The 17,106-nt window shown below is 43.3% G+C and overlaps 1 protein-coding gene and 1 long non-coding RNA gene across 2 annotated transcripts in view; one reads left to right on the top strand and one right to left on the bottom strand.

The window, feature by feature from the left end:
- Positions 1 to 17,106, top strand: part of ABHD12B (abhydrolase domain containing 12B) — a 62,589-nt gene that overhangs the window by 6,755 nt on the left and 38,728 nt on the right. Inside the window, exon 2 of the mRNA XM_047737956.1 lies at positions 10,088 to 10,179. The gene's annotated coding sequence lies outside the window, so the exon portion shown is untranslated. The remainder of the gene's footprint in view (positions 1 to 10,087; positions 10,180 to 17,106) is intronic.
- Positions 1,042 to 15,820, bottom strand: LOC125104983 (uncharacterized). Its single transcript, XR_007128775.1, has 3 exons — positions 15,396 to 15,820; positions 11,305 to 11,466; positions 1,042 to 1,504 (listed from the first exon to the last, which is right to left on the bottom strand). It is a non-coding gene; the product is annotated as an uncharacterized LOC125104983 (long non-coding RNA).

Here is a 17,106-nt window from a genome sequence, read left to right on the forward strand (position 1 = left end):
GTTTGTCCTTCTGGATGCCCTCTCTGCCCTTCTTCATCTGCCCTATGTCCTTAGAGGCCAGCTTAGATGTGCTGTGTGATGGGGCTGTTTTGCACCTGGCTTCCCATTAGGTTCAGCTGATGGGATCACTGGTAAAAGACAGGAGGAATGAAGGAGCATGAGATTGGGGTATTTGGCCGGCTTGCTCCGTGTAGGGTCCCTTAGGCTGGCGGCATCCCTTAAAATCACAACTTCTGTCCCACAGCCCTCTCCATGCAACTCCATCACCAGTTCTCCACTTTCCAGTGGAGCCTAGGGTTGGTAATGGCACCCCCTGTTACCAGTTTCCAGGCAGGCACTCTCCTTGTTTCTCCCCCAGCCCACCCCTTCATAACCAGTCCTTTGATTAACTATTCTCCAAATATCTAATTTGAGTGTATCCACTATTTCCTTCTAAATTTTGATTGATAAAGTAGGTATGCATACATTTCTTGCCCCAGAAACATGTCCTTTCTCTATATCAGCATGAAATGCCTTGAATTTTCCCATTGCACAGAATTTTAAGCCATTTCCCCAGAAGCAGACCCTGAGATGAGGATTTGGGTGCAAGAATGTTGTTAAAGAAATGTTCATTCGTTCTGTAAGGGAGTTCAGGGGAGAAGAAGGATAGGGAGGGAGGAGCAAGACAGGGAAAGTAGAAGAGAAGGAACCAGCCCAGGGCACACACTTTCAGGCAAAGTCCCAAACTCAGCTAAATCTTGACTGGAGCTCTGGAATCAGGGGAGCTGGGCTTTCAGGCTCCTGGAAGGAAAAAGGGAGTCAGGGACCCAAGAGTGTCCAGGCAGAGCCCCATCAATTTATACTTCATGTATATTCCCTGTAATCTGAAATTAGTTAGGGAGAGAAAGAAAGAAAGTTAGTTAGGGAGGGAAGACATGCTTATTATTAATTGGCTTAATAATGAAGTTATTGGTAGAGAGGAATAAGAACTACCTCCAGATACTAAAAAAAAAAAAAAAACAGCAGATGCTAATGAAAGCAGATGCTTTGAAAAACACTACATGTAATCAACTAGGATTTACTTTCAATGGGCTCAGTAAATACACTTTGATATTCGTAAAAATCAAGTCAGGGCTCAGTCTTCTTAAAAAGCAGAGGCATCTTTGTGGGAATCTTAATTACCAGCTGCAGGTAGTAAGTCTGTGGTGTGTGCATGTGCTTGGGTGGGGGGGTGTATCAACACTTGCCATCTCCCTCTGAAGCTTCTAACGCTTGGAAATTTGTCATAGAAGCTTTTCTCATCTGCAGTTCAAACACTTTTTTCAGCAGGAATTTAGCTGAAGTTGAAATCACCATCTGGCATCTCATATTGAACCAGGTCTTTTGTGTGCCAAGAACTTCTTCTTTTGGCAATGATGTTGACTGTGATCTTTCGAAAATGTTTCTTGGGTTGGCAGTCTTGACCGAGCAGAGCAAGCAGCCTGTCTTGGAATTTAGGAAGAGATATGCTGAGCAAATTGTTGCCCTGGGGAGAAAAGTACAAGGTGAAAAGTTGAACCTTAGGTTTTGAAACCCCAGAAGCCCTATCTTTTATTAGTGAGCTAAAACCAGCAAGGGGGGGGGGGGAATCTCAGCAATATGATTAGTAGTAGCAAAATGTTGTAAAAGACCTACAAAATGAGTATTCAGTTCAGACCAATAAACGTTAATTAAGCACTTTCTGGGTGTGAAGTAATATCTTCCCTGCCGTTGGGACATAAGGACGACTAAGAAGGGGTCTTCCCTCCCAAGTAACTCACTGTTCCGGGATGGAGGTGTAGAGGTGGAAACAAGGCAGACTATGCGGAAGAGCATAGCTGACACTGTCTGACTCCTCCCAAATGCCTGGGGATCCCTTTTTACCATTCCCATTCTCCTCCATTCACCTCTGACATACTTTTGCTTCCAATGGCTTGCACCTTTGATGCCTTGAGTGGCTGTCCTTGAGTATTGCGAACATATTCAGGGAGCAGGAAGTGCTTGAGAGTTGAGTTCCTTGCTACTGACTGCTTGGTTTGGGGGCAGGAAGGCCCAGCCCCCTTGCCATAGAGCAGGACATAAATTAATGTCTGGGCTTTCTCTACTGAATGAGGCTGAGCCACTCCCTCTGCGACTTTTATCTAAAGCCACCCTTGCTCAATCCCTTTCTCTTGCCTGTCTCCTTTTCTCCTGCACTCGCCAATCTCTTCTGAGAGTATTTCCTTAAGGAAACGTTTTCCCGGGTGGGGCACCTGGGTGGCTCAGTTGGTTAAGCACCTGCCTTGGGCTCAAGTCATGATCCCAGGGTCCTGGGTTGGAGCCCTGAATCAGGCTCCCTGTTCACTGGGGAGCCGCATCTCCCTCTGCCTGCTGCTCCCCCTGCTTGTGCTCTCTGTCAAATAAATAAAATCTTAGAAAAGAAGGAAGGAAGGGGGAAGGAAAGAAGAAAGAAAAGAAAAGAAAAGAAAAGAAAAGAAAAGACTTTCTTACAAATCCTCTCCTCAGGGTCTGCATCCGGGAACCTGACCTAAGATAGGGGCACAATAAGATTAGAAACAAAAGGATATGAGAGCAGAGAATGACTGACTAACTCTGCCTGGATACCAAGGAGGGTATTTGAACTAGGCCTGGAAGGGTAATTTGGATTTTGCCAGGTAGATAGAACTGAGGAGTATCACATAAATCTGAGGAGTACACATATATGTGCAGGTAATGATGGGAAACGGGACTGCTAAGGCAGGCTGGGAATAATTGAAGATGAGTCTTGAAAAATTTTTTTTAAGATTTTTTTTTCAAGATTTTATTTATTTATTTGACAGAAGAGAGAGATAGCACAAGCAAGGGAAGTGGAAGGCAGAGGGAGAAGCAGGTTCTCAGCCCAGGGAGCCCAGCGCAGGGCTCAATCCCAGGAGTCTGGGATCACAACCTGACCTGAAGGCAGATGCTTAACTGACTGAGCCACCCAGATGCCCCAAGTCTTGAATGTTATTAAAGAGTTTGGACTTTTTAAAAATTGGCAATAGTGAACCATTGTAGGTTTCTGAGCAGGAAAGAAACATGATGTATCTCTTTGTTAGAAAATAACTGAGTGGAAATATAAAAGATGGGTTGGGGGAATAAGAGATACACAGTGGAAGCTAGTTGTTGGGGGTGGGGGGTTGCTGCAATATTCTGGGTGAGGCTGATGAGGAACTGACTTAGGGTGTGGAGTGAAAAGGAAAGGATGGGTCTAGATAGAGGTTGAATGAAAAGACTTGTCAACTAACTGGATGTAAGTGGGAAAACAAGAGCCATCAAAAGTGGCTAAATGTTGGTTTGGATCACAGAGTGAATGATGGTGCCATCAACCAAGGGACAGAACCTAGGAGAGAAAGACAGATGGCAGAGGGAAATCAGTGAGTTCATTGATATATTGAAATTGGGTGAGACATCTGAAAAAAATCCCTAATAACTCAAAGAAATTTGAATGAAATCTGAAAATCATCTGAGAATAAAGAACAAAGAAAAAAATGGAATATTGGGGAAAATTGGGATATTTGGGGACTCATGAAGCTCTAGTTCAAGGTTAGATCATAGACACGCTTTTAAAATTAGCTCTCTGGATAAGAATCAGAACAACAAAGTCAACAGTAGAAACTTGGATACCCTTTACGAATAAGAACAGTTAAAATTCACTTGTGACAACAGTGTAATGATTCAGTTTCATCAGGATTTTACTTTGTTGATTGAAACTAGAGTGGGGGTTTATGTGGTCTAAAATTAGATCTAATGTATTAAATCTGTATGACTGGAACATTCTATGGAAGCAGCCCCCAATGATGCTGGTGTTAAAATAAAGACGAAACATGGTGTTTTTAGTGGTCCCAACCTATTATTTATCTCCTGAAATGTGCTGCTGGTGGAGGGACTGCTAGAGTAATATTTCTATCTACTGACAGTGGCCATTTCTTTAATTATTGCTGTTCATTTGTCTATGGCCTTGCATTGATTAAAAAAAAAAATAAATCAATATGTCCATGCATGGTATTGACATTTCAAGCTGCACACAGAAGAAAAAGCACAAGTCCAAATTCCTAAAAAATGTTTCCATTTGAGAGAAAAATCTACTTTAAATAAGACACATTGTTTCAAAAGCCAAATAAATTATAGACCTGCAGAGAGGCCTCCCTACTCTGTAACAATGTTACATTTAAACTCTTCTCTTTGAGAACCCTTGATACTTAGAGAAACTAATACTTCCTTCTACCTTAGGTAAGATACAGATTTTAGACACCAAATTATCCATAGAAATAAACAGGAAAAGGTAGAAAATCTAAGGAGCAAGAGAAAGACATTAACTGTGTTTATTCATTTGTTCCCTCTTCCTCCCTCCTCCCCTTTTTTCCTTCCCCCACGGTCCCTCCCATCCTCCCTCCCCCACTTCCAGGAACACATGAGGACCTACTGTGTGCCAGGAAGTATACTAGGAGATAGAGACTCCATACTGAGCAAGAGAAACATACATGCTCTCCACCCTCAGAGAATTTAAGTCTATCATACTTAATTTCAAATTCTACATGTAAATAAAAGACAATGTCACTTGTCCTTCACTCCTGTTCTCTGACACCTTCATATTGTGTATTAAAACATATTGGGTTCATCCATTTTGGGGGCAAACGTGCCACACATAACCCAAGTAGGCTACTTTCATTTGAAATTCAACTCTATCAGTTAATAGTTGTATACATTTGGTCAAATGACTTAACCTTTTTACCCTACAACTCTTTATGTATTAAGCATGGGACAGTTGAATTACAAGAATCAATTCATTTAGAATTTAGAATGGGCTCTGGTACACAGTGGGCAATCAAATGATGCACCCTTTATTCTTTTTAGCATGCACAACAATAAACAAATGGAATAGGCCACATCTTTCAAAGAGCTTATCGTCTTGCAGTTGGAGACAGGTACACAGATAAAGGCAATGAAATGTGTGGGTGAATGATGAAGAAAGAACATTTAAGCTGTAGTCCAGGGTGGCCACAAAGAAGGGAGTGGTGAATTCTTTTGGTCAACTCTTTTGAGATGGATGTAATATCAATCCAAAGTAGTTTCTTATTTCCCTGTCCCTTAGGTAAATGATCCTTCCCTGTGAGATGCCTGTTTTGCTTGCTTTATTTGCCCATAGTTATTTAACTGTGAATAATTATTATGTAAGCACTAATGTTGGCTTTTCATAAAGGAATTGTTCTTCTTTACTTACACCCTGAATAAAGGAGCTTACCATAATTGGTAAAACTGGGTTACGTTTTCCTGATTTCTTATGTTCAGTGGCATATTCCTTAGAGAAATCAGAGTTGTTTGTGCAAAGGGAAAATAGGCCACTTCTTATCCCAGGAAGTGGTCTTTCCTTTTGCTCATGATGGGATGAGTCATGGTCTTGTGATTTAATTCTGACTGACAGGACCCAAGGTAAGCTGGGGTTTCTGGGAAAGATTTTCTCAATGCTATACAACTAGTGGAAGGAAACACTTCCATTCTTCACTGGATGTTACTTTTCTGCATGTGGTGGCTGGCACTGCTGCAGCCATTTTGTGACCATGAAGAGATATATTGCTGATTTCCTAAGGATGGGAAAGTAGAAAGATGGCAATAAAGTGGGTCCCTAAAAACATCTTTGAGCTACTGGATTTATCAATTTGAGCCTTGACCTACCTCCAAACTTCTTGTTGTGTAAGAAAATAACCCCTTAATTGTTTAAGATGTAACTTTTAGAGAGTTTTTTTTCTGTTAACTTTCAGTTAACTCCTTGTGGTAATTTGTCCCCAAGTATTTGGGGGCACTTCCTTTAGAAAAATTATACAAGTTCTCCCTTTTAAGCCCAGGCATGGCCATATGACTAGCTTTGGCAAAAGAAATCTGAGCAATATGATGGATCATATCCAGGTGGAAGCTTCAAGAGCCAACGTGTGGTTTGTCATGCTCCTTCTCCCCCTGCCCCTATGATCAAGTAAGCCCATTGAGATGGGGCCTCTGCCAGTCTGGTTCCTCAGTAAGTAAAACCTACTTGTCCCTTCCATAGGGGACTTGTAGCATGAACACGAAGTAAACTTTATCATCCTAAGCTGCTGAAATGTGTTGTGACCACAGATAAATCTGGTTTACTTTGACTGCCAACATCCCCAAATCTCCAATGAAACAGGAAAGGGAAGGCAAGAAGTTGAGATGCAGAAGCTCAGCTCTGAGTTACTGCAAAAGACAGCCTGCCCCTGTCCACTCCACACACTTCCTGCTCAGTGAGATGAAACTCGGAATGGTAGGTAACTTAATCTGAAGAATGCTTTAAAAATGTCTTCACATCAATGCATTATTCAGAGTAAATTAATCACAACTTCTTAAGTGTCTCTCTAGTATCTCTGAGCTCACCTCATCACTTTGCCCCACCGAGCTTTTCTCTAATGACCCCACTGTCCTCTCCCCTAACCACATCCACCTGCTGCGCACCTTCCTAGGGGGCTGGGTAACGGCTCCATAATCATAGTGCTGAATTTCTATTGCACAAATAAGAGAGGAGGGTGACACCTCGGTGGGTGGGACAAGAGAATGATGAGGGTGAGAGCTAACACTTACAAAGCACTTATTCTTTGCCAAGGGCACATTCTAAGCACTCTGTGCACAGTAGCTCCCTTACTCCCCACCTCCTGAGGCAAGTATTATCTTGTCTTCTTCATGTATGAACAAACAGAGGCACAGAGAGAGAGGTTAAGTGTCTCATCCAAAGTCAGGCCACTAAAATGTGGTGACACTCAGATTCGATTTTAGGCAATCTGGTTCCAGAGCTGTATTTTTTTTTTTTAAGATTTAATTCATTCATTCACACATTCATTCACTCATTCATTCAGTGAGCAAGCAGAGGGTGAGTGACAAGCAGACACCCTGCGGAGCACAGAGGCTGACACAGGCCTAGACCCCATGACCCTGAGATCATGATCTAAACCCAAACCAAGAGTCCAATGCTCAGCTGACTGAGCCACTCAGTCATGTTCTATGATGCTTACCTAAGTTCTTGGGGAGGCAGTTCTTGGAGAAGCAAGAGGTTAAGAGCCCAGTGGAGCTTCACCTGACTGAAAACCTAGCTAGGTATTGTTTCTTGATATGCAAACTTGTCTACATCCCAGTTTTCCCAACTGTGAAATGTCACTTCGTAGGTTTCTGTCCTCTGTGAAATGACTGAGGCTTGTGAAGACCCCAGCATTGAGGGGGACCGTGATAATGTTACTGGGGCTGCTGCAGCTTCTAGGACAACCCCCAGAGTGGGGAGAACTCTTGGGGATGTGAGAAGTCATGCACAAATATGAAATGACTGTGTGTGAATTTCTCTAGGAGTCTGTAGGAGGTTATGAATGGTAAGGGGACAGGAGCTAGGAACAGCTGTCTGGAGAGTCATTTCTGGGATATGCAGACAGAAAAGCAGCTGAAATGCACTTGGTACATTCAAAGGAAAGCTGGATAAGCCATTTGGACCAACTGTGATTTAAGAGGGTTGGGGGCAGGGAACGCCGGGGTGGCTCAGTGGGTTAAGCCTCTGCCTTCAGCTCAGGTCATGATCTCAGGGTCCTGGGATAGAGCCCTGCATTGGGCTCTCTGCTCAGCAGGGAGCCTGCTCCCCCCCCCACCCCAACTTTCTGCCTGCTTGTGATCTCTGTCTGTCAAATAAATAAATAAAATCTTTAAAAAAAAGGGGGGGGGGGAGTTGGGGGGACATTTTCCTGAGGCCCAAAGGCCTACTCATATGCATATATACTATGAGTAGGGAGGTGAGGCAAAAGGAGCGTGGACCTAAAATTGTTTCAGAAAAGCTTTGGAAATGTAGCTCAAGAGAGAGAACTTAGCTTGGGAAAATGCAGTTAACTACCAGCAAGTCCTTTAGGTTGTATCTCTAAAATATGTTTTGAATTTGAACACTTCTCATCATCCCCACTAAGGCCACTGCCAGCAGCCCACTTGGGGTCACCATCGTGGCTCTCCTAGTGTCCCACATCCGTCCAGCTGGTCTCCCTGTTTCCATTCTTGCCCCGTCCCATCCATTTGCCTTGCAGGAGACAGACTTATCTTTAAAAGAATGCAGTCAGTTCCCATGGCTTCTTCTCACTCTTAGAACAGGTCAGAGCTGCAGTATGCAGCCCTCAAGTGTCATAGAAAAGCAATTCACCGACGACTGATCTCTCCATTCAGAAGCGTGCAGTCTTAATGTACAGTGATGAGAAACTGTTATTTTATGATCTTTTCATTAAAAGCTTGATTGAAAAAAAAAAAAAGAATAAACTCCAAATCTTTACTACAAAAGTTGGCTCTAACACCTGGATCTTATCTCCTACTACTCTCCCCGCCAAGCCCAGCCACACCGGCCACACTTCTGTTGCATGAACACACCGAGCTCCTCCCTGAACTCACTGTTCCCTTTGCCTCCCCCTCCCCCAACCCCAGGGCCCCCAGCTCTTTGCATTGCTGACTTCTTCCCCTCCAGTGATCTAAACACCACTGCCTCCAATTTCCCAACCACCCTGCTCCCTGCCCCTCACCCCCTCTCAGCACCCTCTATACCATTAGCAGATTTCCTTTCCTTTACAGTACTCATCACTATCTGAAATGGTCTTATTCATTCATTTGCTTATTTATGGGGCTTTGCCCATACATTACCCCCCCCACCCCCCTTTAGCCTGACTGGGCCTTGTTCGCTTTGTCCATTGCCAGCACCTAGATAAGTTCCCAGTGCACAGAGGTTCCAGAAACTGAGAAATAAGTAATTTACATTTAATTTCCATCAGTAATACATTTCAAACAATTTACTTATATGCCCCAGTGGAAAAAAGGAGAAAAAAATTAATTTTATTTACATTTAATTGAATATTGATGTATTCTTTGGATGATGGCAAAGGAATAGTGATATTTGAACACAAAAATTTTGTGACGTTAATCTACTCTTAGAAAATCTGAAATTACATGCAGTTCAGAATAAATTAGTTTTACATAGAAAATTAAAAAACCCAGGAGCCATGATTGATAGGTTCCTACATTTAAATATCACAGAAATATAAAATTTAAATGCTATGAAAATGTAAAATATAAGCTACAGCATGTCCATAATAAAGAGTTTATAGTTCGTAAAACGGCAAACAATACAATGTCAAAATCTACCTCACCATATTCTCTTTACTGGTTTCTTTGAGTAATATAATGGTACTGAGTGTTTATTTGAAGCCCATTGAAATACTAACATTTTACCCAGGTGTTGATTGCATTTGCCCGTTTGCCTTATTTCAGGATTAGATTCAACATTTTTATATTTAAAGATTCTTAATGGAGAGCTCTCTGGGATATAATCATCTTCAATCCACATATGACTAAATTTGGTCATATTTGCTGATTGTTTATAGAACCCTTTCTGAGAAGTAAATATTAATGCTGACTGGTTTTGAAAAAAAGAACTCTTGGGGCACCTCTTTCCATTTTTAGACACCTCTGTTAGCTGCTTTAGCACTTGGGTAGAAGTGTTTTTAAAGGAGCCTGTGAAGATTTGGAAAAGATTTTATTTTTAATATCCCAGATTGCATTCTCTGCATTTGGTTGGTTTTGTTACATGTGCTCCATCTGTCTTGGAGATATGGAAAACTCAGTAGGGGAAAAATGGAAAGGGCAAAATTGTTTCCCTAGCTCCATAAAATCTCTAAAAATTACTTCACATGCAAGATTTGGCGCATGGATTCCTTCACTTCTAACGTCTACATTACCCAGGTGCCTGTCGATCTTTCCTCCAGAGCAGGGAGAGGAGAAATTGCCTAGTTACTCCCTGGTTAGAAAATGTGCAGGGTTGAAAGCCTTTTTGCAAAACCTCCACTTCGAAAGACTTCTGTGAGACTTATCATTTCAGGTGAATTTAATGAACATACAGATTGGTTCTGTTATTATGAATACCCTTAAAGTAAAATCAATTTCCTGGCTGGCTACTGCTGATCTGGGATTTCTGATACCACTCTTTAAGGTTTCAGGCTAAGTACTGAATGAAAAAATTCTGCAAAACCAAACAAAACATTTCTTTGCCTATCCCCAGCTGCACCTGACATTGAAAGAAGTTGAAATCTTACTCCTCACTGGACATTACATCCAATTTCAAGCTTCTATTATCTATGTTAAAAGCTCCTGGTGAATATCTGGTAAAGTTCTTTGTTTCTCTGAAAATCAGCTGGGTGTATTGGTAATTGGAGCACTTCATGGACAGGGTGTCTGGAAGATATAAGTGCTTTTGTCCATCCTCCCACTGTTTAGCATCATATTTATGCATTGACTGAGGGGCTTGTCACCTTGGAATATGAACTTCTGGAGACCGCAAGTCTTTTATGATGTGTGTAACACCGAATAAAATATGGGTTCTTCAGTATCATCTTAAAAGGGACTTAATCTGGAGCTGTGAAGGAACATTTCTTTCTTGTGTGTTTATCTGCAAGTGAACAGAATTAATCCTTCAACAAGCAAAACTGCCCCGACTTTATAAGCCTACTGAATTGAGATGATGCTAGGAGCCTGGTTTGTTAATTTGGGGAGGGTCATTATTTTAGAATTATTACAGATAAAGTATTGTCAGTCAAAAGTGGACGCCTGCGTGGCTCAGCGGATTAAAGCCTCTGCTTTTGGCTCAGGTCATGATCCTGGGGTCCTGAGATCGAGCCCCATATCGGGCTCTCTGCTCAGCGGGGAGCCTGTTTCCTCCTCTCTCTCTCTGCCTGCCTCTCTGCCTACTTGTGATCTGTGTCAAATAAATAAATAAAATCTTTTTTAAAAAAAGTGGAGTATTGGAGAAGGTGATATTTAAGGCTGGCTTTACAGTTTACAAATCATGGTTCAAGCCGATGAACTTATAGCTCCGTGCCTGACCCACATCCTATCAAATTTTCTCATATCCTATGAGTCATCTGAGAGCTGTACTCACCTGTCATCAATATCTCCTATCCTGTTACAGGACCTTGTCATCACCTAGAACTGTTTCACCTCTGACATCTTGAACTTGGAAATTCCACTCTGACCTCAGCCCTATACCTTCCTCCCCTACACCGCCATTCCTCCCATCTTTAGTCTTTTTAAAAAATTATTTATTTTAGAGAAAGGGAGAAGGGAGAGGGGCAAAGTGAGAGAGAGAGAGAGAATCATGAAGCAGATTCCCCACTGAGAAAGAGGCCTGATACGGGACTCCATTCCAGGATCCTGAGATCATGACCTGAGCCAAAACCAACAGTTAGATGCTTAACAGGCACCCCCCATCTTCAGTGTTACCAAGGCATCTGGCCTTTGGTCTCCCCAGCTAATGGCCTTCAGCCCTCTTGGTTTTCAGGATATTGTCATCATCAGATACAATCTCTTTCCTCCTTTGACTTAATGGCACAGCCAGTCATCAAAGACTCAATTTTGGATCCATTTATCCGTTTTCTTTGGGCCCTGAATATTAATGGAGAAAATCACATAATACATACTCACGCCACCAGGAGTTAGTAAAAATTTTGAATTTCAAACCTCAACTGGGCACTCAAGATCATCTGAGTTTCAAGATGATCTGATCACCCCTGTTGGTTCCCTGTATAACCAACCTGATCTGAGAGACATGGGACAGGAGAACATGAATCACAGACACTTAGAACAGAGCCATAGTGAATGTATTATGTATATTCAAAATACATAATAAATTTCATTTTCTCCTGGATTTCATTTCAGACAAAATCCCCCCCCCCTGCTTTTTTGGTATGCACTTTCTCTAATTTTCACTTTCTTTTGCAGTTTTCCAAAGATATTACTTATTTATATTCTTCCAGCTAGAGTACTTTAACTCAAACAGTTTAGAAAAATGGGGCATCAGGGTGGCTCAGTCTGTTACATGAGCATCTGACTTCAGCTCAGGTCATGATCCTGGGGTCCTGGGAATGAGCCCCACATCAGGCTGCCAGCTCAGAGGAGAGTCTGCTTCTCCCTCTCCCTCTGTCCCGCCCCTCCCCTACCATGTTCCCTCTGTCTCAAATAAATACATAAAATCTTAAAAAAAGGTTTAGGAGAATACTAAATTTATTATAAAATAAATAAATAAAATGTTTATTATATGCCTACTGTGGGCCAAGTATCATTCCAAGTGCAGGGAGACAGCAGTGAGCAAAATAAACAGTTCTGCTCGCAGAGAGTTTATATTTCAGTAGCAAGGGACAGAAAATAGGCAAAGAAGTAAAATATATGCTGTCAGAAAATTATAGATGGGACTGCAGTGTCCTAAGGGGCCATGGAGGTTGTGAGCTATGCTGTGGAGAGGCTGCTTCCTGTCCTAGGTACAAGTATGAGCCAGACTGCCTGGGTTCAAATCCCAGGTCTGGCACTTACTATATGTGTGACCCCAGGCACGTTGCCTAATGTCTCTATGACTCAGTTTCCCTATCTGTAAAATGCAGATTTTTCATAGTACCAACATCATAGCATCATTAAGAGGATTCAATGACTTAATACACAAGTAACATTCCCCCCAGTAAGCTGTCTCATCATGGCTCCCACCCTCCCCTTCACAGCCTGTGCCCCCCAGGCAGAGATCAAATCACCTGGAAGGGAAAGCTCCTTGTTTGGCACAGTCACCCACTTCCAGGCCCTGAGAGAGGTCCTAATGAGGTGTTCCTGTGGCGTTTTTGTCAAGTTTGCAAACGTAAGATACACACACACACACGTCAAGTTTGCAAACGTAAGATACACACACACACACACACACACACACACACACACACACACACACATATATAAATAAAAGTAAGATAATTTAATCCCACTGGTTAAGATGTCTCTGCGTTAGGTAGCATTAGGTGGCTGTGGGCATTTGGGGATTCAGCTAACGGAGTTGAGTTGGAGACACATTTAGTTGGAGTTTAGTGGGGGAACATCTACGTGTTTGGGCCACTTTCGTATCAATGTCGGTTACTGCCGGCCACCCCGGGGTAGAGGCAGCTCCCAGGCCTCATCCCACCCACTGTGCCGTAGGGACAGGGAGGGACATAGTAAAGGGAATGTGTCCCACACAGGCTGACAGCAGGTGCATAGGGGTTGAGGAGAAAATGGTTTGAAATGTGCAGAGCCAGAAATCGGTCTTCTGGAAAGTTGGTAAGTTCGTATAATTCTCTGATGTATAAAATTATAAGTAAAGGATTTGGTTCTCAGGGCATAGTCAAAACAAGAATTCTTCCCTATTGGGAACATGCCAGATAATGCAATGTTAATAATTATTAATGCATTCTGATGGACTGAACGTTTGTGCCCACCCCCCCATGTAGGCATTGACACTCTAAAACACAATGGGATGGTATTTGGAGATGGGGCCTTCAGGAGGTAATTTGGTTTAGATGAGGTCATGAGGTCATGAGGATGGGGTCCTTATGATGGAGTTAGTGGCCTTATAAGAAGAGAGCAGAGAGCTTGTTTTTCTCCTTGTCCTGTGAGCACAGAGCGAGAAGACAGTCTCTATAAGCCAGGAAGCGGGCTCTCACCAGAACCTGCCCCAGCTGGCACCCGATCTCAGACTTCTTGGCTTCTGGAGCTGGAATAAGTAAATGTCTGTTATTTAAGCCACCTTGTTTAGGGTATTTTGTTATAATGGCCTAAGCTAAGACACTCATTGTACATTCCCCCCCCTTTTTTTTTTAAGATTTTATTTATTTATTTGACAGACAGAGATCACAAGTAGGCAGAGAGGCAGGCAGAGAGAGAGGAAGGGAAGCAGGCTCCCTGCTGAGCAGAGAGCCCGATGCGGGACTCGATCCCAGGACCCTGAGATCATGACCTGAGCCGAAGGCAGCGGCTTAACCCACTGAGCCACCCAGGCGCCCATTTTTTCCCCTTTTTTAATGGGAATCACATTCAAGCAAACTATAATTCCTGCATTTGCAGACCAGAAGCCCATGGCAATTCTACAAACACCAAGTGGTCTGTGTTGAGGTTTCGAGCTTTATGCATCCCACCCATCAATATTAAAAAATCAATTTCTTGGGGTGCCTGGGTGGCTCGTGGGTTAAGCCTCTGCCTTCGGCTCAGGTCATGGTTTTAGGGTCCTGGGATTGAGCCTGCTTCCCCCTCTCTCTCTGCCTGCCTCTCTGCTTACTTGTGATCTCTCTCTCTGTTAAATAAAGAAGATCTTTAAAAAAATTTTAAAAATAAAAAGTAAATTTCCACCAAGCACATGAGAAGTATTGCATTCTTATTCTATGATTTCTTTAGAAAATATTATAAAATTTTCTCCATTTTAGAGATGATCAGAATTTATGGCCATAGATGTAGGGGCAAATAAAGTATTGGAGAGGCATGCCAGTCAATGAATAGAAATCATATTATTTTCTGAATTGTATAGTTTGTGGTGTAATTTGTGTGACTCCTTTTCTCATTCTAAATAATATCCATTTTGTCCCTAATTTTGATTTTGTAAATTGTGTGTTTTTTCTTTTTTTTTTTAAGATTTTATCCATTTATTTATTTGACAGACAGAGATCACAAGCAGGCAGAGAGGCAGGCAGAGAGAGAGGAAGGGAAGCAGGCTCCCCACCAAGCAAAGAGCCCGATGCGGGGCTCAATCCCAGGACCCCAGGATCATGACCTGGGCCGAAGGCAGAGGCTTTAACCCACTGAGCCACCCAGGCACTCCAATTGTGTGTTTTTTCTTAAACAGAACTTCCTCCCAAACTGCATGCATTTCAGGCCCATGAGCCCTGGACCCACCTCTCCCAGGAGGAAACCAGAATGAGGGGATGCATTTTCTCTCCTTTCTCACTTCGTCCAGACTGAGCTGCGTGTTCTTTTATACTTAACATCTTCTGTCCTGCAAGAGGAACAGATGGCTCCACTCGTTCCTTCCACGTGTGCCCTGCTGGGCTCCAGCCTCTGACCTCACCTTGTCCAGCAGCTCTTTCTTCCTGCTGATGTCCCCACCTTTGGATGGCTATTCACTGGCTCTTCCCTGTCACACCACAAGCATGCTCATGCTCTGCCCACCCACTCCCTGCCTTCCTCTGTTTTAGAAGCTTCCTGACTCTTGTCCTCTCTCCATTAAGTGGTTTGAAAGAGAAGCTCCTACATATGGCCTTTGCTTCCTCTTTCCTTACTTACTGAGGTCTGGTTCCTCACAGCTTTTGAGAACCACCCACTAGGGTCGCCAGGGCCAGCCTCTGGCCTCTGATTGGTCCTCATCTCATGGAGCATCTGTGCTGCCTCTGCCAATGTCTTCAGCACAGTCCCCTGCATCCTTTCTGTACTGGCCCCATGGGATGGCCAGTTCTCCTGGTTCACCTCCTTGCCCTCTGACTGCTTGATCTCCGTTTGTCAACCCCCCTCCTTCCCAGGTTCCCTTAAGTACCTACCAGTGTCCCCCAGGCTCCAACCTCTTGTCTTCCCATCTCACAGGCTCTTCCTGGATATGCCTGTCGATTCCATGACAAGTCTCTGCTGTTGACTCTGCAACGAGATTTCCATTCCTATGGTTGCTCCTGAACTTTGTACCCACATTTCCAGCTTTCCACTAGGAAGCTCCAACTGCTTCTTGTACCTGCCATTTTCACAAATGAAGATCCTGCTCCCCATCCTCCCCAAACCTCTCCTCCCTCTGTGTACTCCATGGTGGAAGGTGCTGCCGTCAATCATCCAGGTAGTCTCTTAGGCTCCTTGTTTTCCTCCTTCCCCCTCACTCCTCATCACCAGCCACTAACAAGCATAATTTATCTTACCTTTCAGCCAGGTTTTTTTTTTCTTTTTTAAGATTTTATTGATTTATTTGACAGAAAGAGAGAGAGAGAGAGCACAAGCAAGGGGATTGGCAGGCAGAGGGAGAGGGAGAAGCAGGCTCCCCAGTAAGAAGGGAGCCTAATGTGGGGCTCAATCCCAGGACCCTGGGATCAAGACATGAGCCAAAGGCAGACGCTTAACTAACTGAGCCACCCAGGTGTCCCTTGGTCAGGTGCTCGTAACTTATTATTATTATTATTATTATTATTATTTTTTAAACTTTTTTTTTTTTTTAATTTGACAGAGAGATCACAAGCAGGCAGAGAGGCAGGCAGAGAGAGAGGAGGAAGCAGGCTCCCCGAGAGAGCAGAGAGCCCGATGCGGGGCTCCATTCCAGGACTCCGAGATCATGACCTGAGCCGAAGGCAGCGGCTTAACCCACTGAGCCACCCAGGTGCCCCTAGTATTATTATTATTTTTTTGAATCATTAAACCTCTTGGCAGCATGGTGAAGACTTAGGATAGCTTCAAGAATAATGCTTTTTAGGGGTGCCTGGGTGTCCCTAAATTGTAATAATGCACTAATATAGTATTAAATACTCAGATCCAATGTCAAGTCTAATTACCATCATTTTAAAGTAGTGATGAACACAAATGATACTCACAGATACTCCGTGAAATGTGATGTGAAAAATCTGTGATTTCTATGGGTGACAAAGCCATAAATATTGCTAAAGTTGCTACAGTAGTGTTTTTATATTAATCATCACAGAATAGGGTGCATTTTAGTAAGAGAAAGGTAAAAATGAAAATAAATAGAAAATATTTCTCCCCTACAAGTTTATAAACCCCTTGAATTCTTTCCAGGCTAAGAATGCCTGCTTTAAAATGATCTCTGGCACTTGTCTCCTCTTCTCCGTTCCTCCTGCCACTGACCTAATTAGGGTCCTTCTGTCCGCATGGAATCTCCACAGACCCCTGACTGGCTCCTCCCCCACCTTCCAAGCCTGATCTTATCATTGCCGTGTCCCCAGCATACCTGAGCAGAGACCCCCCACATCCCATCCCCTAAACTGGGTGCGGAGTATCAGGCCTTGTCTCCTCAGTAGCGCTCAGAAATATCCACCTTCTCCACCTGGCTTGACCCGCCTCAGTCGTCCATTAGATGGCTCACAGCCACCTGGCTGCTGCCCTATTCGCCTCACCAATCCTTCCAGAAGCACAGATGTCTCTAAAACCTAGATCTGATAACGACACTCCATTGTTTCCAAGCCTCTCCCCATCTTCAGTATAAAATGTGGGCTCCTTGGCATCCTGTGGCTTCTGCCTACCTTTCCACCCAGTTCCTGC

The sequence above is a fragment of the Lutra lutra genome, chromosome 7, assembly GCF_902655055.1.
Source record: "Lutra lutra chromosome 7, mLutLut1.2, whole genome shotgun sequence".
Lineage (NCBI taxonomy): Eukaryota > Metazoa > Chordata > Mammalia > Carnivora > Mustelidae > Lutra > Lutra lutra.